Source organism: Silene latifolia, unplaced genomic scaffold (genome assembly GCF_048544455.1).
Source record: "Silene latifolia isolate original U9 population unplaced genomic scaffold, ASM4854445v1 scaffold_124, whole genome shotgun sequence".
Classification (NCBI taxonomy): Eukaryota; Viridiplantae; Streptophyta; class Magnoliopsida; order Caryophyllales; family Caryophyllaceae; genus Silene; species Silene latifolia.
The window spans coordinates 468,030-493,343 of record NW_027413129.1 but is presented as its reverse complement, the minus strand read 5'-3'; the positions used below and the strand labels follow the sequence as shown (position 1 = coordinate 493,343).

The following is a 25,314-nucleotide window of genomic DNA, read 5'->3' as shown; positions in this document are numbered from 1 at the left end:
CCGGTGATATCTCACTTAAACGAGCACTAGCAGGCTCTCGTATAAGCTTCCCGTCATCAATACCACTCGATCGATCAACTTCTTGATCGATCGAGCGCTTTTTCTTCAACGAAGATTCGATCGAGCAAAGTTTCTACTCGATCGACCAATCTCATTATCGCGCTTCACTCGATCGAGTAGGAATTCTACTCGATCGACCGGTTTGTTCCTCCTTTTCACTCGATCGAGTGGAAAAACCACTCGATCGACCACTATCATCCTCAATTATGCTCGATCGAACACCAGTCTTCAGTCGATCGAGTAGTTCCTTTGTCGTGAGCCCTTTTTTCTCGACAGTACACTGTTCACCACCAGTAATGGCTTCCCTAGGGTCTGATTTCTTCACTTCTGGTCCCTCATAAGAAAGACCGCTTCTCAATTCTATCAGGTTTACCGTCTCGTGTGGATTCTTCTCATTTTGAGTCGGTAATTGACCCGGCTTTCTCGAGGATTGATTTGCAGCAAGTTGGGCAACTTGAGTCTCAAATGCCTTAAATGACGCGTTTTGCTGTTGATTTTGTTGATCATTCAGCTGCAATTGCTTCGATATGGCTTGCATCATGGACTTAAGCTCACCCATTTCACTCACCCCACTTCAAATTGGGGTGGACATTCGGCTCGTAGTAACTGTTGTTCTGCCTGTAGTGTTGGAAAGCAGCGCATTGCTCAAAAGGACTGGGGCAATGATCTGAGACATGCCCATCTCCTCCACATCTTCTACAGACGAAAGGACCGTCTGTCATAGCATTAACCTGATACATCCCTCCCTTGGAAGCTCCTCCTAGCTCATACTTGTCAAACCTTGCGAAGAGCTTCAAGCGCAATGAGCAGAAGAAGATTCAGCAACTCTTCTTTGATTTCCTCTCGAGTTCCCATATTCAGCCTTATGGATGGCCAAATCATCTATGATCTTCCACCCCTTGGTTGCTCCCAAGTTTTAAAGAAATCGGCCATTGGGCCGCAGATCCAAAATAGCCCTCGATCGTCGTACGACCATTATAGAAATGATTGCACAAGCTCCATTTTTCGAAACCATGGTGCGGTATGGTACGCACTAGCTTCTTAAATCGAACCCATGCTTCGTGAAAGTTCTCGTCAGGCCCTTGTTTGAAGCTCGTTATCTGAGCTCTAATGGCAATAGTCCTCGATGCAGAAAAGTACTTCTTATAGAACGCTAAAGCCAGTGAATTCCAATCAGTTATACCGTGAGCAGCTCGGTCTAAATCCCTATACCACTCCCTCGCAGCATCGCGGAGTGAGAAGATGAACATGGTTTCTTTTATCTGATCCGCTGTCACGCCAGCAGGTGGGGGTATGGAGCAGCAATAATCAATAAAAGTCTCCATGTGCTTCGCTGCATCCTCATTTGCAGCCCCACCGAACTGATTCTTCTCAACCATATTAAGGTAAGAAGGTTTCGGCTCGAATTTCCTGGCTTCCCCTGGTAGCTCGAACCCCTTGTAAAGATCCTCAGCTGTGGGTTCAGAATGACTGGCAATGGTCGCTTCTTCGGCCATTTCGGGAAAGTCTGGAAAAATAACGGTTTCAACTGATGAATGTGAGACTGGAGAAGAAGGTGGATTATCCTCGAACAGTTCGTTCTCGTAATAGTTGGAACGAGAACTAGGTTCTTCCTCTGACTGTTGGTCTTGAAATAATCTCCTCTTTACGTGGAAAGATCTTTCAATCTCAGGGTCGAATGGTAGTAGTGGACCACCCTGCGACCTGCGCATAAGAAGAAACTACAACAGAAAATAAGAATAGTCTAAGGAACGAATGTCCCTTAGACTGGAAAGGACTAAAAATAAAGCAACTAATAAATTGAACAATTGCCTCCCCGGCAACGGCGCCAAAATTTGACACGGCTATCGCAACCCTATCAAAGATAAAACCTAACGGTCTCAACTAAAATGTAGCAGAGGCAAATCAGAGTATCGAATCCACCGGGAGGTAATGTAATTATAGCTGTCTATTTCTAATCCTATGGTAACAATTGGGGGTTTGTTGAAATTGGTTCTAAACTACGAAGTTTGAAAAGAAGAGAAATAAAATAAAGAGCAGTAAAGGCAATAAAATACGATTAAACTATCAAGAAGAGAGGGACATGTCGGGATTTCGGTTCACTACGGTAGTCCAATAACTCACCGTGTAAATGACTCGACGAACTAATGTGAGACGGATGTTAAAAGGTCCTTTCGGTCCACTTTCTATCCTAAAATACCACTAACTTAACTTTCGTCCTCATTAGGGTAGTCTACTGTTTATAGCAGGCCTATTTAGTCCAATCTTTCGATCCAGGATTAATTTTAGCCAGATTAATGGGTGACATAGAAGCATGCACTCAACTAGGTCGGGAATTACAGTTAAATTGCTATAGTGACAGAGTCTCGTAATTAATTCATCTGATTCATCTACTAAATCGTCATCTTCCTACCGCAGATTCCCTAATCCCAACATGAAGGGAGTTTAGCTACTCATATCGGTAATTAAACTAACAAAAAACAAATTTCAAAGAAAAAACATAATGGATAAACAATAAATCGCAATAATGAAAATTAGGCAAGAGGAAAATAAGAACACAATTGAGAAATTAAAGCAACAAATGATTATTATTAATAAAGGGAGAGAAAGGATTACAATCGGTGCGAATCCGCGTAAAAAGAACAAATCAATCCGAGCAATAATAACCCCAAAGCAAAGTAACGGTGAAAAGGAATAAAGTAACGTAGTAAAGTTTTTTACCACAAAAGATAAAGTAAAAGCTAGATAAAAGATGATGTTTAACCTAGTTAACATAGGTTTAAATAGAAAAATTAACTAAAGTTTCGAAATAAAACATCAAACGGACTGATTAAAAGCCCATAATGACGAAACCACTCGATCGAGTGGATCAAAACCACTCGATCGACCAACTCTCCAAAGAAAAGTTACTCGATCGACCAAGAAATCACTCGATCGAGTAGATGGTCCTTGTGCAACTTAGTGATCGAGTGAAATGTTACTCGATCGACCATCAAGGCACATTAAAACCACTCGATCGAGTGTCAGAGGGTGTGAAAACCACTCGATCGAGTGACTAGACTTCATTTCAGCTCACGTCTGCGTCTAAGTGCCTCGTAATGCGTGCCACAACGCTTCCAAATGCAGTACCTCACTCTGGGACAATCCCGTCTCCTCTAAATGCATGCAAAAAGGACGAAAAGGAGTATGGTTCCACTACTTTCGCGATTATTCCTACAAAAAGGACAAAATACACCAAAGTAGCCAATTCGGGGCAAAATACCATAAAAACAGTATAGAAATGCATAGAAATACGTGCTGAAATAGGCTAAAAAGACTATACATTAGGCACGTATCATATATCGTGTCTGAAGTATCTTTGTTTGAAGTTGTGACATTGATCTGCGTGAGCTTTTTTATCTGAAATCATAATACATTGCAATGAGTGTGTATTGAACGATTCGAGAGCTCAAGCAAATTTCTTGATTCTAGACAAAAATTTCAATTATGGGTTTTGGACTTTTGGGGGTCACAAAAGTATGGCGAGGAGTTGCATAAGTTAGCTTTGAAGCTACTTATTACCCAGAATTGGAGTTTTGTTATAACTAGGTTTGGTGCCCGGCTTCGTCCGGGCTACCTCTATTTACCGTTAAATTTTATTTTCAATGAATTAAACTATGTTGTAGTTGTTTAGCTCACACCTTTACTATTTGTAATATATTTTTCTACAGCATATCTTGTAATTATGATGAAATGCAAAAATTTATTTTCAAATTATGAAACACATTCACTACCCCGCTATTAATATTATTACTTTCACGACATTCTTTCTTAATATCATTACATTACGTTCACTACTCCCGTGGTTACTATTGTTTTTTTTACTAATTCCTCTATTTTTTTCTGTTAAATTCATTATTCCCGTTAATTTTATCAGGCCTATATTTAAATAAATAAAATATTTTCTTAAGTCGATTGGTTATTTAATTGTTCACACTTTTTCTCATTGTTACCAATGTTACTTTCAGTACATTCGTATTTACTTTCACTACTCCCACTATCATTATTATAACTGTCACTACGTACTCCCACATTAATACGATTAATTTTATTAATCTCGTTGCTGCCACTATTACTTTTACTACATTTAATTTAATATATAATTCTAATGATAATACTAATTAATTCTATAAGTGGGGCATGTTAATTAATTTTAAGGAAAATCACTATATTCTTATGTTTTCTAAATTTAACTAATTTAATTTAATGTAATTTCCATAAATATTCTTCATCAAGGCATCTTTATATTATACTTTTAACCAAAACTATATAATATTTACATTGAGATCCCTTTATCTTTTTGGTGAAATGTGAATCTTCTCATTAAAACTTTTGACAATGAAGTACAAACACCAACTATAGCAATTTCTAGCACAACATTACATAAATTAGCACAAAATGACGTTCTTTACCCATACTATATCCCTACTAGGAACCTTTTCCATTTGTAGCATGTGTAATCTTCCACGAAGAGTAGCATGGATACGGTCTCTAACAGCTTCAGGCCGGGCAACCCAATCACCTAATCTGCATTTGTTGCGGCCCTCCCAAATATAGTATACCAGACTACCAATAGCAGCTAGTATGATTTTCTTACGCAGCAAGGATTTTGCTCTCCATTTCAGACTGTTTGCAATGATATCCACAGTCCAGTAAAAACCAAGCCAGTCTGCAACAATGATGTAAGCATCTCAGACTGAAAGGACATTCAAAGAACAGGTGCAGTGAAGTCTCCTGCATATTCCCACACAGGAAGCAAATACCATCATTGATCACTCCAAACTTTGCCAACCTATCTTTGGTAAGGAGCCTACCTTGAATGAAAAGCCAATTAATGAAATTCACCTTAGGTAGAGCCAACCTATTCCAAACATAAGGTTTCCAAGGGACAGTCACCTGAGTACCAGAGAGCCATTGATAAACCAGAGAAGTAGAGTAGGGGACCTGCAACCACTGAGCAAAACCAGGAGCAAGGAGATCCTTAACTTTGCACAGTTGCCTCCAAGTCCAACTAGTCTGTAAAGAGGGTGAATACTGCCACCAATCATGCTGTTTAATATAAAGGTGGTGTACCCATCTTACCCACAAACTATCTTTCTTATTTGCAACCCACCAGATATATTTCCCAAGGGTAGCTATGTTCCAATGATAACAATTTATAATTCCAAGCCCACCCTGATCTTTGGGCAGACAGCACTTATCCCAAGCAACTGCAGGCACCTTATGATGCTCATCAGAACCAGACCACAAGTATGCTCTGCAGATGCTCTTAACTTTATGAATAATGGCTTTAGGAAGAAGGAAAACTCTAGCCCAATAACTATGAATCGTGTCAAAAAGACTTAACCAAAATAAGCCTGCCAAAGATAGCTCAAATGCTTTGCCCCCATCCTCTGATTCTAGCCACTAATTTCTCAACCAAAATGTTACAATCAACCTTAGTCAACCTCTTATGTGAAATATTGATCCCCAGGTATTTAAAAGGGAGGGCACCCTTCTTAAAACCAGAGATGTACAGAATATTGTCCTCAGCTACACCATGAATACCATTCATATAGATGTCAGACTTTTCTTTATTGATATGCAAACCAGATGCATTAGAGAAAGAAGTAAGAGCCCTCATTATCACAGTGACAGAATCAGAGTCACCTCTACAGAAAATAAGAAGATCATCAGCAAAGGCCAGATGACACAACTTCAAAGCTTTACACATAGGATGAAATCTGAAATTCGAGTGACAAGAACCAGATCAAGGATTCTTGTGAAGTACTCCAAACATAAAGTAAAGAGGAGAGGGGAGATAGGATCTCCTTGCCTCAAGCCTCTCTGACCTTTAAAGTACCCAAATTGATTGCCATTAAGAGAAAGAGTATATGAAGGGGTAGAAACACATTGCATAATCCACCCTATCATTCTCTTAGGAAATTTCAGGGCATAAAGCATATCCTCCACAAAGGCCCACTCAATAGAGTCATAAGCCTTCCTCAAATCAATCTTCATCATCACTATAGGAGAACAGGTTCTCCTATTGTAAAGCCTTACAAGGTCTTGGCAAATAAGGATATTATCCACAATATCCCTATTTTTTAAGAAGGCACTTTGGTTTAGACTAATGATATCAGCAAGCACATCATTCAGTCTACCACAAATAATTTTCGAGATACACTTATAAACCACATTACAGCATGCTATGGGTCTGAAATCCATAACTGAAATAGGTATCTCCTTCTTGGGGACAAGAGTGATCATAGTAGAGTTAATTTGTTGCAGTAACTGATCATGAGAGAAAAATTCCAACACAGCCCCCATAACATCATCACCAATGATATCAAAAGCATCCTTGAAGAAGCTAGATGAATATCCATCAGGTCCTGGGGCTTTCTCATTAGGAATAGAGAAGAGAGCAGCTCTGACCTCTTCCTTAGTAACCTCAGCTACCATAGAAACAGACTGGATATCAGAGACACATTTCCCCCTCCTAACCACTCCACAGTTAACCCTGGATACACTTTCAGAACTTCCAAGGAGCTTATGGTAATACTCAATGAAAGCCATTTCAATGGAACCATTATCAGAGCAAGGATTACCATTCATATCCAAAATTTTAAGAACCTTGTTCTGAGCTCTCCTGGCTTTAATTGAGCTATGGAAATAGTGAGTGTTTTCATCATTGCAAGTCATCCAAGCCACCTTAGCTTTCTGGCCTAGAAAAGAAAGTTCGGCATCCTGAAGTTGTTTAAAAGATTGAGCAAACAGCTCTCTCTTTCCATTTGCGGCAGGGAATTATGGGGATCCAAATGAAGCTGGGATTGTTTCTCTTCAAGGACTAGACGAGCCACTTCAGTAGTATTAAGAATATCACCAAAACCTTCTCTGTTAAGTTTCTTCAGAGGACCCTTAAGCATCTTAAGTTTCTTTGCCACAAAACATAAGACACCCTCGATCTACGACTCCATATACCTTGCACAGTCTCTTTAAAATTACCATCCTTACTCCACATCATGAAGTATTTAAAAGATGACTTGTGCTTTACATCATCCTCCCAAAGACTAATAATACTAGGGCTGTGATCAAACAAACCCTCGGGAAGGAAAGAAACAGTACCAGCTGGACCATGCAAAATCCACTGATCATTAGCCAATACACGATCAATCCTACTGAAGACCCTAGCATCCCCATCCTGTTTGTTGTTCCAGGTATAGTAAGCCCCTTGAACAACCAGATCATATAAACCACAATGATCAACACACCCTTCAAACTCCTTAGTCTCAGCATCAGTAACCTTAGCTCATATCCTCTCATTAGAATATAGCACATTATTGAAATCACCCATAACTAACCACGGGCCATGAACTGAGGTAGCCAGGGAATTAAGAGAAGACCACAGATTACTCCTATCAGAATCCTTATTACTACCATAAATCATGGAACAGGTCCAGCTGAAACCATTCTGAAGATAAGTGACCTGCAAATGCATAAGTTGCCATTCTTTACTTATAACATTCACAGTAAAAAGGGAAGGATCCCACATAATCCAAATCCTACCACCCTCCATGACATCATTATTCACAAGAAACTTCCATTTAGTACCCAATCCATCTTGTACTTTATTCATATTACTACTTTTAACTCTAGTCTCAATAAGTCCAAAGAAACCTACATTATTCATATGAAGGAGTCTCCTAACATCTCCTTGCTTATTCCTTTTATTGATACCTCGGACATTCCAAAACCCAATACTAACCATTGAAATGAAGTGTTGTTTTACCCTTGCTAAGGCTGTTCAAGAGGTTCCTTCTAATGGAAAAACTGAGAACATCCATAAAAGAAGAACCACTCTGAACACCTCCCTCTCCCCTCTTTGCAAACTTATGAAGAACACCAGCTGCAGGTGTAACAGTGTTTGTCATGGACCCCTGAAAAGGCATAGGAGTAACCACGTAGCGGGTTCAACACCGGTAAGACTTCCTCACCCCTCCTTGACTAGGGGTAACTGGCTTTGCCACCATAGGAGCCACAACCTTGGGTTTCCAAACCATACGCACCTTCTTAGGAGCAGGCTTAGAAGGTTTCTTCTTACAAGAACCTGTTTCATGGCCAATTCCATGACATGTAGCACACACAGCAGGCTTCCACTCATAATGCACCTTCTGAGATCTGAGCACACCATTCTCATCAAGGAATTCAATAGCATCAAGCAGGGGTTGGCCAACCTGTACTTCCACCATGTACCTGGCATACTCCAGGAATTCACGCTCCTTAGTAGCCCGGTCACACTGAACAGGTGAACCAACCAACCCCGCAAGTTTTGGTAAAGCATTTCCCGCATTTAAAACTTAGATTGTAAAACCTAATCCATATATGAACTGATTTAGGTTTTTCCTTCTCCAATTTAGACTCGGGAGTCCAATCTTTCACAATAAAAGGCTTACCGTCAAAGAATAGGGGTCCAGTTGAAGCGCTTTGATTTTATCCTCACTTGTTCTTAAACGAACCAAGCATACACCATTAGGTTGAAAAGCAACCTTATCAATGGTTAAATTCTTCCAAATACGTCTAACATAACCTCCTAAGACGTTGCTAGGCGGATTTGAACCCGGGACATAGCGAAAAATCGAAGTAGACCAAAAATCAAGCTCATTCTCGCACATCTTCAACAGATAGGTTTCAATATCGAGTCTTACCGGAAAGGAGAAGACACTCGGTGGCGACGACGTCCAACCTCTTGCCATTCTTCATCATTTGTTGATTTATCCTCCGAAATCACATCGGTTCCTTCGCAAGATTAAAAGCACGCAATTCCAGCTTTAGAACTCTCACCATTCTTGTGCCTTTTCGCAATTTCACTCAATTCTTTATTATTTAGCGTAATAGTACTATTTTTTGATTTATTTGTGTTATTAGTTGATGAATTATTAGTATTTTTTGATCTCACCGGAGTGTTACTAGCGACGTCGTCCTCTGCGTCGCGCCACTGCAGAAAAGCTTGAGGAAGAACGGTTTCTCTCTCTATAACGGTTTTTCTCTCTATTACTATTAATTAGTACATGTTTTGATTGTTTATTGAGATCCCTTTATCGGTCCATCACACTTTGTGCTATCGATTAAAAACTATATAGTATAATTAATTTGTATAGATTTTTTTTTTTAATTACATTGAAATCCCTTGATTTACGAATTAATATATAGTATTAATTGATGGCCACCACGTAACAACTTGTATGACCATAGGTTTTAAGCATTAAAATCACCAACGAAATTGATCACTATGAGTACAAATACTCAACCGCGTACATTATTATTACTCGTATGACACTTAATTTGACATGTGTATCACATCATATGAGCTCAAAGCCTCAAATGTGGTATGGAACTTACTTACAGCTGTCTTGAACGTGAATTATACCCTTCAAATTTGGCATCTCAAACCATCTCAAGCGGCTGTATCAAAATGAGTTTGGGTTGTCGACACCAACTTTTAGTCACATTATAAGAACATTCTTTTAGTTTAGGTCGCTTTACTTCATTAGATGGAGAAGTTTATTTGATCCTATATATGACCCGTGTGGGTTGCACACATTCTTTGTGACTAGCTAACTAGACTAGCAACAATCAAGAATATTAGCTATTATCAATTATCACAGCTTACCTATGTCTTTTGCAATCGATCACTGATGTATATTTTTTTGCTTCCATGGTTTTACATGGAAAATTACTTATTTGACTAATCAAGATCTTTAGTATCCGTCACCTTGTATAATTAAGTTGGCCAATCGGCACACACACCATCTAGCCATCTCTGCACTTATATAAATAGGTTGACCAATCCCATTATTTCTCTCTGTGAAAGGCTACTAAGCAGCAGAGGCTACCGCTGAGCGTAAGCACAGTTACAAATAAAGAACCACAAAATTAGAGAACAAAAGAAGTTACAGCGGGTAGTTAATTGGATTGTTGATGTCTATTTGTTTTCACAAATTCTAATTTATATGGCCCCGCGATAATATTATTATGAGACTGACCCAAATTATGGATAATAATTTATTAGTTTTAGTTTTTTTTTTTGCGGGGTTAATGGGTATTTGGGTGGGGATTCGAGTTGAATTGTGCTAGTGTCACATTTTACCATCTCATAGGAGACTAGTTCATGCAATTATTTATTAACGAGTCAATTTCTTACAAGAAATCCTTTTTTTGAGACTAACCCAATATGAGACCGACTCACATAAATTGGTGTATTTAACGACATTATCATTAAAATTTTCTTTGTGCAGGAATTGTTGTGTGGACGTTATAAGACTCTAGGTTTTAGAATGAATTGTGTGTATATTGATGACTGAAGTTTACAGTATATATAGGAGGAGTGTACATCTAAATAAGGAGAGGAGCCTATACAAAAGATACTAATTGATTGACATAATAATGCTAATTCTATATTTACAAAATATGACAGCTTGATTGAAAGATTATGTGGGATTAAATTGATCTTATGAGTTGGAGATATTATTAGCTAAGATGTTGTTAATACGCCCCCTCAAGTTGGACGTCCTTGTGGTAAGACCAAGCATGTCTCGTAACTCATGATGCCGGTGTTTGTGCAGCGGCTTGGTAAGGATATCTGCGAGTTGATCTTTGCTTGCTACATGAGAAATGCGTATGTGGCCGAGTTGGAGTTGTTGTTTGACAAAGTGAAAGGAGATGGTCATGTGTTTCATCCTGGAGTGGAATACGGATTCTTGGCATAGAGCGTAGCCGGCTACATTGTTTACCTTGGTCGCAACCCGATCTCCCGGTCTTCCAAAAACAACCATGTATTGCTCTCTCAACCACGTTTAAGCTGAATTTCACGTTGCTTCCGTCACAACGGAAACTCTACGACTTCGCAATCTCCTCTCTGAACTGCACGTCACTGTCAGGGGACCACCAGCAATCTTCTATGATAACATAAGTAGTTATCTTTGTCACCTCCAAAGTCGGCGTCACAAAATGTGTGAAGACAAAGAGGAATGTGTTTATAGAGTTGGATTCCATGTGTTTGAGTGCCTTGAAGGTACCGGAGAAGACATTTTAACGCCATACAATGATTGGCAGTGGGATGGTGTAGAAATTGTATGAGACAGTTGGTGGTGAAAGCAATGTTGGGTCGAGTGAGAGATAGATATTGTAAGCTCCCAACTATAGCTCGATAGGTGGATTGATTGTGAACTGGTTTGTTTTATTCTCTTAGAAGAGGAGGTGATGTAGCTATCGGAGTGGTGTTTGGTTTGGCGTCTACCATGTTGTATTTTGTAAGAAGGTCATGTATGTATTTAGATTGATTTAGGTGGAGACCTTGATCATTTGGAGTAACTTCAATGCCAAGGAAATATGATAGTGGGCCAATATCTTTGAGAGAAAAACAGTTAGAGAGACTAGTAATGAAGGTTTACAATTGAGATGAATTTGGTCCTGTGATTATTATGTCATCTACATAAATAAGCATATAGAGACTGGTCGTTTTTGTCTGTAGAATAAATAAAGAAGGGTTGGAAATCGATTGAGTAAAACCAACAGTGGTGAGATATGACTTGAGTTCGGTGTACCAAGCTCGAGGAGCTTGTTTGAGTCTATAAATAGCTTTGTGCAATTTGCAAACAAAATCAGGTTTATTTTGCTCAACCAATCAAGGTGGTTGTGTCATAAATACATTGTCCGTGAGCGTGCCTTGTAGAAAGGCGTTATTTATGTCAAGTTGACGTAGTGGCCAGGCTTTGGTCACTGCTAAGGAAAAAGAATTAAGCGGACGATGGTGGTTTTGATAATGGGATCGAAGGTTTCTCATAGTCGATGCAGGTCGTTGATGAAATCCTTTTGCAACAAGGCGGGCTTTGTGTTGTTTAAGGGTTCCATCAGGATTATACTTGTTTTTATATACCCATTTACATCCAATGATATTTTGAGCGGAGGAGCGTGGGACTAAGGTCCAAGTGTGATTGCGTTCAAGAGTGTGATATTCATCTTGCATCGCTTGGCGCCAATGAGGAAGGACAAGAGCCTGTTTTACAGTGTTAGGGAGACTTGTGGCCGAGTTTGGGAGATGAGCAACTTGCGCATATTTTGGGTTTGGCTTTAGAATGTTGTTGGCAAGGCGGGTGGTGACAGTTTTTGCTGGCGGAGGAGGGAGTGGTTTGGGGCAGTGGGAGGACGGAGCAGGAGATGGGGATGAGTCGATGGTGGAGGTGGTTGGCGAGGTGTTGATGGAATCGACAGAGGGGTGAGAAGAGGGAGAAGGGGCACTTGAGAGGGTAGGTTGGGACTTATTTTGACGAGTATAGACAATGGTGATAGGGGGTTGGGTGCGGTGAGGCTGGTCCGGAGAGGGTGACGATGGTGGTGGTGGCCGGGGTGGTGGGAGAGGAAGGTAGAATGGGAAGGGAAAGCATGGTCCGTTCTTCAGTAGGTGGAGAGGGCACCTGGTTAGTGGGTATGTTGGTGAAGGGATAGATATCGTCATAGAATTTGACGTGTCGCGAGGTGTAGATGCGATGAGTCTTTGGGTCGAGGCAATGAAAAGCACTTTGTGTGTTGGAGTAACCAACAAAGACACACGGGATAAAGCGGTTTTCTAATTTGTGTTTGGTGTAGGGCCTTAGCCAAGGATAGCAAAGACAACCAAAATTCTAAAGGTTGGAGTAGTCGGGTTATTTATTATGAATCATGAAGTATGGGGAGTTGCCTTGTAGAGATCGAGTAGGAAGACGATTGATGAGATAAGTGGCGGTACTGAAAGCGAATGGCCAGTACTTGGTGGGTAGATGGGCGTGGTTGAGAAGGGCTAGAACCGTTTCGACTATGTGACGGTGTCTCCATTCGGCATATCCGTTGTGTTCGGGATTATGCGAAGGATATGTGGAGTGAGAAATACCATTGTTAAGTAGAGTGGTGGTTAATTTAACGTACTCGCCTCCATTATCGGAGAAAAATTGTTTAATTGGTTTCTTAAAATGTTTTTCGTCGAGGGCCTTAAATTGTAGAAATAATTGAGTAGTGTCGAATTTTCGCTTTAATGGATACATCCAAATGTACTTGCTGTAATGATCAACGAATACGACATAATATTTTTAATGGTCAAATGATAGAACTGGGCTCGTCCAAAGGTCAGAAAAAATGAGGTCTAATGGTGCGTTTGTTTCGAACGGCAAGTTGGAAAACGGTAGCTTTTTGCTTTTTGCGATATTACATGATTCACAGTGATCATAATCAAAAATAGAGAATGGTAAATTTTAATTAATAATCTTGATTACATCATATGTCGGATGGCCTAACTTATGATGCCAAGAAAGAGATGCGGGTCCTTTGATAGAGGCATAGACTTTCGGTTTGGAAGGACACCACTCGTAAACTCCATTTTTAACTCGGCCCTAGAGGAGTATGGTTCCCGTTGCTATCACCTTAACAAAAAAACAATCATGTGAGAAAATAACAAAGGCATGGTTATCACGACATAATTGAGATATAGATAGTATATTTCTTGATATTTTCGGAACATGAAGAACATTAGTGAATTTAAGCGATTGTAGAGTGAAATTACCTATATTGGTGATTGGTAAGGTGGAACCGTCTCCAATAATGAGGTCATCAAGGCCGTTGTAAGGAGAGTGAAAGGCAAGGGTATCTAAGTCATGAGTGATGTGATGACTTGCGCCACTATCAAGGAGGAAATTGGGGTTCGGGGTCGATGGTGCATTGGTCACGGTGTTAGCCTATGGTGAGGGATGTTGGTAGCGGGTGGTTGGGGGAGCAGGAAAGACGATGTTCGGAAATAATCTCCGAAACAGAGGACATTGAGCGATGACGTGACCTGTTTCACGGCACCATTGACATCGACCTTTGAATGGGTGAGGGTTGGTTTGGTTTTGAGGCTGATTAACACTGGTGGATTGGTTGTGGTCGCGGTGATGAGTGTGATTTTGCTGGTTGTGGCAATAGGCATGGTTGGTTGATGGGGTGAAGAGGTTGGTACTAGGTTGGTGTTTGAGAAGTAACTCGTGTTGGAGTAACTTCTCGTGGAGAGTCTCAAAAGGGATTGGTGTGTCTCGACCGCGTACCGTATCAATGACGAGTTTGTAAAGTTCATAGTCGAGGCCCTTGAGGACCTTCGAAACAACATCCTCGGGATCGATTATTTTGCCCATGAGGGCAGGTTGGTCCACGCAGGCTTTGATGGAGTGAACGTAGTCACTGATGGTTTGATCCGCAGTATTCACTATCGAATCGAGTTTTTCTTTGAGTTGTTGGATATGAATGCGTGATGGGTTGGTATAAGTATGGGATAAAATATCCCAAGCCTCTTTAGTGGTTTTCGCCCGAACGGTTAAGGTTTGTAGGGCCGAGGTGAGTGTGCCCATGAGGGCGCCTAAGATTAGACCGTTTTGCTTAAGCCAAGACAGGTGTGCGGGGTTTGGGGTCTCCTGTTTGTTGGCGTCAACAAGGGTGGCAGGAGGTGTTGGTTCGGATCCATCGAGAAAGCCGAGGAGGCTAAATCCGAATAGGATATTGGTGAGTTGAAAACGCCATGTGGTGTAGTTAAGTGGCGTCAGTTTGACGACGTGGTGGAGGTTCGGGGCCGTGAGTGGTTTAGCCGCGTCATGAGGATTGGGAATGAGGGTGTCGGTATGGGTGTTAGTCATGGTACCATATAAGACTCTAGGTTTTAGAATGAATTGTGTGTATATTGATGACTGAAGTTTACAGTATATATAGGAGGAGTGTACATCTAAATAAGGAGAGGAGCCTATACAAAAGATACTAATTGATTGACATAATAATGTTAATTCTATATTTACAAAATATGACAGCTTGATTGAAAGATTATGTGGGATTAAATTGATCTTGTGAGTTGGAGATATTATTAGCTAAGATATTTTTAATAGACGTTATGGGGAAAGTATGGTGAAAACTAGTAGCAGCAGCAAGGAACGTCCGGAGAGACGCAAGCTTGAAGATTCTGTTCTCAAGTCAAGTCAAGGGGTTTTCCGAAATGGAGTTCTTGATGTTAAACATTTATTAAAAACAACTCCAATTGCCCGAGATGAAGATCATGGCCCTCCTCCAAATAAAGAAGGGAAGACGACAAACTAGAAGGGTGGTAACAAGAATCATGGCAAGAAGAAAGGTGGTGGTGGAAAACAGCATCATTAAGCAAATTACCTAGTGAACGAATTAGCAAAAAGGACATACTTATCCAAATTCAATCTGGAAATCAAATAGTCAAGTCTCTTTTGTCGAGAGCTCTTTGGTTTTACTCTCTCTCGGTGTCTTTTATCAAATTTTAATTCATCTGTGATATGGACTTGTTAAAATGAAAGTGTAGTCATCCAGCAATACTTGGCTCAATTTGGTTAGGGTTGTTAGAAAACCCCGAGTAATTCGGCATATAATCCAACTTATTCCGCGATTTGTCTTTGGGCCCTCTTGAGACACTCGATAACACAGTGCCCGGCAATGAGCTGCGTGTGGTGTGTGATACCGTCGTTTAATATCAAAAATAAATACCTAAAACTACTAACAGAAGCTAATGGAAGTAGGGTCGATCTCCATAGGGAGGCGGTCACTATCTACTCGTTAATTTAGTCTGTCTACTGGTCACAATTTGGGGGTTTAAGTGTTGTTACTAAACTAATGACGGCAAGGCAAGGGATGGAAAAAGAGAGAAATCAAATAGAGAGAAAAATGCCAGTATGTCGGGTTATCATGATAGATTCACAAGTCAGCTAAAGGTAGGCCAGTCGATCTAATGTGAGAAGGATAAGGGAAAGGTCCTTCCGGTCCGCTATCCGCCCTAAAATACAACTAGCTTAGCTTCCGCCCTCACTAGTGTAGTCTATTGCCATAACAGGTCTATTCACTCCAATCTTCCGATCTAGGATTGAACTTAACCAAATTAACTAATTCAGTTGCATGCATTCAACCAAATGATTATAATTAAATTGTTAATGCAACAATTCTCAATATAAATCTACTAACCAACTATCGCATCATCGCTACACTACCATGACTCCCCTGATCCTAGCATTAAGGGATTAGTTATGTATAAACATAACAAGAGCAAAAGATGAATAAATAATGAACATTGCAAAATTAAAGAGAGTAAAGAGAGAATTACTAATTAAGATCCTAAAAAGAGAGCAAATCGAACAATATGAAAAGCAATGAGAAAAAGCGATTAAGAGATGAAAAGAGATCCCCCTTAAACCTAATCACGTCTCTCCTATTTATAGGGGAGACAATTATTAAACCTAAAACACAAAATTAAGCTAAAAAGCCCGCGTCCAATAACTAAATACTCGATCGAGGACTTCATATCACTCGATCGAACAAATCCAAGCTAAAACCTATCGATCGAAGACTTTAGGTACTCGATCGAACACTTATAAAAAAGGCACCATTCGATCGAGTAAAAAAAGGACTCGATCGAACAAGATAGTACTCGATCGAGTACTTTCCATCGCACAATTCCTACTTCGCGCACTGAATTTCAAACGGCCGCCATTTCTTCGTTACTTAGGAAAACAGAGCATTTCCAGTGGGGTTGGAAGCTAACAGGACAAGCTTTTATCTCCAATTAGAATAACTTTAAAATCAGTTGTATAACTCGAGATATGGCTCTTCAAAGTAGGCACTAGCGATATAAAATTCTTCCTTTGCTCGCCTAGCTATCTTACTTTTTTGCGCATCTCAAAATAGTAGTCTCCAAGCTCCGACTCAACTCATCTCCTAAATTCATGCATAGGGACGTGTTTTAGGCTTGATTATGCTCCTCTCTGGTTCATACCTGTAAATAATACAAGAGAAACCAAAGTAGACAATTCGGGGGACATTTGTGGCTAAACACTACTAAATATGCATAGAGATGCGTGCAAATATGATACAAAAAGTCTATATAAAATGCACGCATCAAACTTCCCCAAACCAAACCTTTGCTTGTCCCCAAGCAAACTATATGCAAAACTAATGGAACAGAAAAGAAAACTCAGAGCTAGCTACAAATTGTCCACTTAAACCAATTTAATGCAAAGCAGGACTAACACTTATAACAAAAACACAAATGCAAACGAGTTGTAGGATGTTTATAATAAAGCTGAACCGTCGACCTTGCAAGACCTTTGATGATGGACTCTCACGGGTCACTCTTCTCTCATGAAGCTAAGGGTAAGCAATTAAATGTAAGAGAGAAAGAATAAGAAGTCGCTCACCTAGACTACGACCCACATAAACATGCATGCAACTAATATGATAGACAATTCTAGCTACCGTACACATACATTCCAACCAAACAAGGTCCGTCACAGCCGAGGGCTTACAAGAATATGGTAAAGTGAGATAATGGGTAAGAAGGGGCAAAACATTTTGGAAATGTGAGGCTAATAGTCAAGCTAGCAACCTAATCAAACCAAGTGACAACATCCGATTCTTAATCCATCTCAAAACTAAGCACAAGTGCCTTTATTTTGGCACAAACAACTCACTCAACCAAAACATACTCCTCATAAAATATAAATAAAACATAAGAGTAAAAACCGTCTACAAACAAACTTCCTCTTTTTTTTCTTTTCTCTTTTTTTTTCTTCCACGGTTTTCTTTTTTTTCTTTCTTTTTTTTCGAATTTCTTTTTTTTTTCTTTTTAATTTTAACTTTTTCATCATATCATCCTCCTTCTTCTATAAATTACCAACTCCCGATAATACAATGCAAACCAAACTTGGCACAATAAATTATATACCGCAAAACATACACTAACCAGCTTGACAAGGCAGGCTAAATTTGGATGTAGTTAAGGGTCAATAGGCAAATTTGGCTAATGTGGAGTTAAATGGGTAAAAATGAAAGGAAAAGGGGAATGTAAGCGCCTCCCTGCATGTGACACCAACCACTAACCCGAATGTATGTAGGCAAAAAGCAATTGAATTTCATATACGTGCAAATTAATGAACATGTTATGCAAGGAGAATACTACTCTCAAATTCCTACATGAACTGGTCATAAATGACACCAGTTATACAGCTCTAATAACTTAGAAATTATAAGTAGTTTGCCAAATTTCAGGTCAAGTCTATTCGTTTAACTAAATTTCAACATAAACTCGTAGATATGCAACAAGACAATGCTAAAGAATAAATATTTTGTGCAAGGCTTAAGAAAAAAGGACTAAAAGCAGTGCAATTTCATCATTGAAATCTACCGTTCCGACTCGACCTATATGCTAAAATAAACGTGAAATTTTTTGATTTTTTAGAAATTTTTCTATTTTTATTTTTATGGGATTTTTGAATTTTATAAAAATATAAACAACAATGCATACAAAAATTAAATGTGATAACCGAAATGCAATAAAAACGACATGCAGACACAGATATGGATGCATAACCTCCCCAAACCAAACCGTACAATTCACTCATTGTACCAGAAATAGGGAAAGGAAATGCAAACTGAAGAGAAGAGAGAGAAACTGCAGAAAACTTACAAGAGCACGCGAAGTAGGGACCTCCCCAAATCAGCCAACAACATGTGAGGTCGCTAAAAGCCTCAGAACAGCGTCATTGGAAACAATACAAAGAAGCCTACTCGTGGTACTTCGATCGAGAAGATAGAATACTCAATCGAGTACAATCAGCTGCCGAAGTGTTCGATCGAGGAGAACTGGTTACTCGATCGAAATATCTGTCTCTGTAGGTGCTCGATCAAGGAAGAGGAGTGTTCGATCGAAATGGTTAAGCACTCAATTGAGTAAAAAGAATGCTCGATCGAGTGGTACCTTCAGACGAAAGACGACCAAAAACCAGCTCTAAATCATTCACGGTCTATGGCTTGAAAAAAAATTATTACACACAGCAAAACTAAAATGTTCGAAAATCACCTAAAAAGCTTAAATTCCGGGTTGCCTCCCGGACAGCGTTAGTTTCAGACAGGTCCCAGCTCGACCTTCTTTTCTTCATCTAATTGCTCCAGTTAGGCACAATCAAAGCAACTCAAAGCTCTTAGTAACCGATCATAGATCTGCGCATGTGCTACACAAAAGCATAAGTAGCACCAAAATAGGAAAGAAGCATATGAAAGAAAACTAAAGTGCCATCTCAGCCTAACAAATTTCCGATGACAAATATGGTGAAACTTTATAAACTTATTTGACCAACTGGGAGAGGGTGGAGCATCGAAACATAAAGCAGAAGTCACCTGAGATATTTTAATATCAACCTTAACAATAATCGTGAAATTGTTGTTAGCTACCTCAGGTCGGTCGCTCCTAACGTCAGAATCATTGACAAAAGAGTATATTACCTCTATCGTGCTAGGAACATTCACTGACTCAGCTACCTTCTCGTTCCCCTCCTTAGCTTTATGGGTTCTATCCCGTAAATTACAGCCTCTAAAGCATCCAGCTCGGCTTTCCAAACAGGAGATTCACCATAACCATTGTTCACACTGTTCACAGCTAAATCACTCGATTGAGAATGAATAGTGCTCGATCGAGTGATTTCTTCCTCAGTAGTGCTTGATCGAATAGTATGGGGTGTTCAATCGAGGTATTCCTCATACAAAATGTTCGATCGAATAGTGTAATCTGCTCGATCAAACTCCTCCTCACATAATTCATTCGATCGAACACTGTAGCTATGCTGACCCGTGGTGAAGTATTCGAGAAATGCTTCGTCTTCATTAGCATCTTCAATTTCCGAGTCATACATATCTTCATCATCAATAGACAACTCAGGTCCTTCATGGGAAAGATCGCTTTCGGTACAAACAGCATGTACCATCTCTGAGTGCCTAGAATCCGACTCGGCAGCTAATTGAGTTAGTTGAGATTCAAATAGCTTGAGGTTACCCTCTCTAGATTTCTCGGTTTCTTGCATTTGAAGTGCAAGTGCCTTCACCAAAGACGTCAATTCAGCAACCCTTTCTTTATGTTTAACGGGAGGAGGGGCTTGTGTTGCGGTGGCCAGATAAATAGAGGCTTTTGATAACCTCGTTGCTGAAACGGATTTGGCGGCACATATGTAAAGGAATGGCTAGCTTTTCTACGCTGCCTAAACGCGTAGACTTCATCGCTTTATGCCAAACAAATAACAGCATTGTCCCCGCAGCACCAAATCTCTCACAGTTGACCACCTGCTGCGCCATAGGATGGAATATGGGTGGAAGGTCAAAGGTACTCAAGCCTTCCCTTTGATGATCTTTATACCTAGAACTGTCTAGGTAGGACCTGTAGGGCCTATCCAAATAACACTAGAGAAAAGATAAGAACTGCCTTAAGGAATAAATCCCTTAAGGCTAAACACAGACAAAAATAAACAAGTAAATAAAATAGTTGCCTCCCCGGCAGCAGCGCCAAAATTTGATATCGTCGTTTAGTATCAAAAATAAATACCTACTAACAGAAGCTAGTGGAAGTAGGGTCGATCTCCACAGGGAGGCGGTCACTATCTACTCGTTAATTCAGTCTGTCTACGGTCACAATTTGGGGGTTTGAGTGTTGTTACTAAAATAATGAAGGCAAGGCAAGGGATGGAAAAAGAGAGAAATCAAATAGAGAGAAAAATGCCAGGATGTCGGGTTATCATGATAGATTCACAAGTCAGCTAAAGGTAGGTCAGTCGATCTAATGTGAGAAGGGTAAGGGAAAGGTCCTTCTGGTCCGCTATCCGCCCTAAAATACAACTAGCTTAGCTTCCGCCCTCACTAGTGTAGTCTATTGCCATAACAGGTCTATTCACTCCAATCTTCCGATCTAGGATTGAACTTAACCAAATTAACTATTTCAGTTGCATGCATTCAACCAAATGATTATAATTAAATTGTTAATGCAACAATTCTCACAATAAATCTATTAACCAACTATCACATCATCGTTACACTACCACGACTCCCCTAATCCTAGCATTAAGGGATTAGCTATGTATAAACATAACCAGAGCAAAAGATGAAGAAATAATGAACATTGCAAAATTAAAGAGAGTAAAGAGAGAATTACTAATTAAGATCCGGAAAAAGAGAGCAGTCGAACAATATGAAAAGCAGCAGAAAAAGCAATTAAGAGATGAAAAGAGATCCCCCTTAAACCTAATCACGTCTCTCCTATTTATAGGGGAGACAATTATTAAACCTAAAACACGAAATTAAGCTAAAAAGCCCGCGTCCAATAACTAAATACTCGATCGAGGACTTCATATCACTCGATCGAACAAATCCAAGCTAAAACCTATCGATCGAAGACTTTAGGTACTCGATCGAACACTTATCAAAAGGCACCATTCGATCGAGTAAAAAAAGGACTCGATCGAACAAGATAGTACTCGATCGAGTACTTTCCATCGCACAATTCCTACTTCGTACACTGAACTTCAAACGGCCGCCATTTCTTCGTTACTTAGGAAAACAGAGCATTTCCGATGGGGTTGGAAAGCTAACAAGACAAGCTTTCATCTCCAATTAGAATAACTTTAAAATCATTTGTACAACTCGAGATATGGCTCTTCAAAGTAGGCACTAGCAATATAAAATTCTTCCTTTGCTACTTAGCTTTCATCTTACTTCTTCCTTTACTTCTTTGCGCATCTCAAAATAGTAGTCTCCAAGCTCCGACTCAACTCATATCCTAAATGCATGCATAGGGACATGTTTTAGGCTTGATTATGCTCCTCTCAGTTCATAATTCTCGATGTAGCTCCGTGGACCACTTGTCACGTCTAAATTTCTCACCTTGCAAGGGATCGTGATACACAAGCCATACCTGAGCTCGTGGCATAGGCCATCGAACCCATAAAACTATGAAGGCATCTTAAACTATCGTTTCCAGTAAAACAACTGGCTACGTCCACCCTAAAGGAGAGCAAATTCACTATTGTAGAGATAATAGTACAACAGCAGACAGGTATACACGTGCTAAATATGAGCCAAAAGTATACCCTATTCTACCAACAAAATAGTAATCTCGAAAGAACAAAAGAGACTACCCCAAACGAGATGAAGGACAAACGATCTTGAGGTCAGCAAGATCCAAATAAAGTCCTTCGATCTCCAAATTTAGACGAACGCCAATCTACTTGAGCCGGAACAACAAAACGGAAGCTTCCTCTCGGAGGAAACCTCACAAATCGACTCTCATAAGATTGCGCTCACAAATACTATCTCCCTCTCCTTAATTAACCTAAAATAATACAAAGGTCTTTATATATATTATTCCACCATTCATAAGAGATCTAGACTAATTAGAAAATAAAGACTAACTAATTTCCTAAACCAAAACACCAAAACTCACGTATGAAACTAGCATGAAGATCAAATATAAGGAAACCCCGTGTGGGACCCACCCCCGCTAAAATTTCCTAGAAACTAAAGATAATTCACGTAAGGGTAGGGCCATAACTTTTAAGCATAAGACATTTCCTATGCAAGGTCAATTACGTGAAATACTTCTTGGCTTTTGTTGTTTCTTCTTCTTGCCTTAACTTGGTCCGTCTTTGACACAAATTCAAGGTACAAATTTCTAACACATTTATTTGTTTGTCCTCCTAAATATTTAATCACTTATTAAGCATTTTAGTAATAGCTTGTCGTCGACTAAAATGAATTTACAAAGCCAAAAGTTGATCCACATGATAATTAATCCAATATTTGAGCTTGTAAGCCTCATCATATAAATCTCCCAATGCACGTCTTGCTATAGAGTTGTTCTAGCTCATGCATACCAGCACCATATCATGTTTAACAAGACTATAACTCTTTACAGCATAACCTTAGCATAACCATATTAAGCACCATTATTATTGATCAACATACAATCACCAAACAAAGAACACAGGTTCATTAACACGATAAATCCTACTCCTTAGTCCTTACTTATTATAATCCAAATCCTCGGGTGAATTGAACAAGTTACTTGCAGCTTAACCTTCATTTTCAGTGTAGTTTTCGCGGTTACATTGTGTAAATGCCTAGTGCCTACTTCAACATTCGTTTATGACTAAAACTCTAAGAATGATGCATGTTGTTTTCTTGTCTTTCTTATTTAGTTTAAAATAATTGTGAAACTAGATCCTTCCATTGATGAACATAGAATTTTGTTATAGAGAGTTTGTTATAACTGAATAGTTTGTTATAGAGAGATGTTGGAGAGAAAGAGATAGAATATGTAATTATGATATTGTATTAAGAAAGTGTATGTTGAATACATTGAGTACATCTATTTATATATGAGTTTAACTTGATAGACTAAAAATCAGAGTGGAGAGTAAAACATAAGGAGAAAGTTTTTGTAAATGTCTCATTTATTAATGACACATAACTAGTCTTTTATAGAATTAAAAATTTACCAAATATCCTAAACTTGTGGAAAACCCACGAATTGCATAATGCCATTATCTAGATAGCACTTTGTTAGAATTCATTTGACCACTACTCTAATGCCATGTTAATAGGAAACTAACTCCAACTAATTTTGGAGCATTATTCTCAACATAACTAACTTATAATAACTCATAACTAACTATAGTAGTCAACTAACTATATAGTTCACAACAACTTATCATGAAAGATAGTTGTGTGGTTATTGTAATACTTATTTTCTTTATTACAACTTGTATTTGGAATAATCATACTTATATTATAATTTTTAATTCAATGTTTACCATGTGCTAATTCTTTAATTAGTGGGATTACTGTGGAAATATATCAACCATATTCACATAATATATGGGATATATTTGTTTGTATTGTTAAGATATTATTCTCTATATTTTTTCTTATTTGTTACCTTATTTGTAGGAGGATATTTAAAGTAGTTTTGACTATTTTGGTTAGAGGAGTTGTATATAATCCTAACCCTGTACAACGTTTGATTATCAATTTAATTAGGCTTACAGCCAATCTTTCCCAATTCTGTTTTCTCAATTTATCATGGTATCATCGGAGCAGGTATGATCCTTGCATCCGTCTTATAATTTTTTTTTCTTTTTACATAACTTCAAATCGTTATAATGACCAAAGTCGGAGGAGAATCCGGTTTTGCTGATGGAAAGGGCAAAGGCAGTGGATCCGAAACCATGGTCATTCCTCTATCATCCCCTCTATTCCTCTATCCATCAGATAGTCCAAGTCTCAAATTGACTCAGACAATTTTTAATGGTGATAACTACGATCTCTGGGCTGATGCGGTGAAAGATGGGTTTAACGCGAAAAATAAGTTAGGCTTCATTGATGGCACCGTTAAGAAATCCGACGGATCCGAGGAGGATAATTATGAAGTCATGGCTTGGCGTCAATGCAACGCCATGATAAAGGCTTGGTTGCGGAATATGATAGATGAAAAATTGCACAAGAGTATTGCCTTCTCTAGCACCGTTGTCGAGATTTGGAAAGAGCTCAAGGAACGGTATGCTGCCGGTAATGCTCCCCATGTTCATCAACTAACAAGTGATTTAACGGAGTGCAAGCAGGGCAACCATTCTGTTGTCGATTACTATACTCATCTGAATTCCCTTTGGGATGAGTTAGCCACTTATAGTCGTGTTCCAGGATGTACTTATGGTGCCGGAGCAAACTTTCTTAAGGAGAAAGAGGAGGAGAAAGTACATCAATTCATTATGGGGATCAATACCGCCTTATATGATAATCTTCGCTCCAACTTGTTAATGGATGATGACTTGACTTCCCTCAATCATGTGTATGCTATCGTCTTGCGAGAAGAGCGCCACAAAGCCATGACTCGTGTTTGAGGGAGCAGACCAACGAGGTAGCCATGAGTGCCCATGCTGGATCGAGGGGACGTGGCACTGATATTGCTGCTTCATCCGAGCAGAAGGAATATGAGCCCCCGAAATGCAGCCATTGTAACAAATGGTACCATACGGTGGAAAACTGCTGGGAGAAGCTAGGAATTAATGGTAGAGGCCGTGGCAGGGAAAGACGTGGAGGCCGTGGTGGAGGCTGTGTCGGCAGAGGCTCTGGAAACAATCACCAAGTTGTTGATGCTGCAACGACCGGTGAAAGTGAAGCATCTAAAAAGGAATTTACAACAGAGGAAATGGAACACTTGAGGACTCTACTCAATAGTCAGACGGAAGATAAAGAAAACTTGACAGGTATGTCTCATATGAATTTAAATGAATGGATGCTAGATAGTGGTGCCTCACATCACATGGCGGGGCGTCGAGATTTTATTAACACCCAATGGCAGGG

At 39.5% G+C, this 25,314-nt stretch overlaps 1 pseudogene; it reads left to right on the top strand.

The window, feature by feature from the left end:
* Window positions 1-9,425: 9,425 nt before the first annotated feature.
* Window positions 9,426-15,219, top strand: LOC141637627 (uncharacterized; annotated as a pseudogene).
* The last annotated feature ends 10,095 nt before the right edge of the window (window positions 15,220-25,314 follow it).